This window comes from Anneissia japonica, unplaced genomic scaffold (assembly GCF_011630105.1).
Source record: "Anneissia japonica isolate Jap-2015-1 unplaced genomic scaffold, ASM1163010v1 scaffold287708_len1499824_cov190, whole genome shotgun sequence".
Taxonomy (NCBI): Eukaryota; Metazoa; Echinodermata; class Crinoidea; order Comatulida; family Comatulidae; genus Anneissia; species Anneissia japonica.
This window is the reverse complement of record NW_022752295.1, coordinates 596,362-596,670: the sequence shown is the minus strand read 5'-3', so window position 1 is coordinate 596,670 and position 309 is coordinate 596,362. Positions and strand designations below refer to the sequence as shown.

The 309-nt window shown below is 44.7% G+C and overlaps 1 protein-coding gene across 1 annotated transcript in view; it reads right to left on the bottom strand.

The window, feature by feature from the left end:
* The window catches only part of LOC117122249 (short transient receptor potential channel 4-like), a 35,498-nt gene that overhangs the window by 7,124 nt on the left and 28,065 nt on the right, over positions 1–309 (bottom strand). The window lies entirely within an intron of this gene.

Here is a 309-nt window from a genome sequence, read left to right as displayed (position 1 = left end):
TAGGAGAAACCAAACTTCTATCCCGAGGACTCAAATTTTGCCCAAAACCGAGGCAGGCTGACCCACAACAACTATCTTTGGATCTGGAAGCTTTCTTCCGACGTTTAAGATGCCGTGAATTTTTCGCCGATTCCGACCACACTCCTAGTCCAGATTTCCTCGACAATCTCACAAAAAATGAGAGGCAGGCCATCGCCAATTTGCGTCAGCGTGATGATATTATCATCAAACCAGCTGATAAAGGCTCTGCCACTGTCGTAATGGACACTAAATTCTATGAAGAGGAGTCCTTAAGACAACTAAACAATC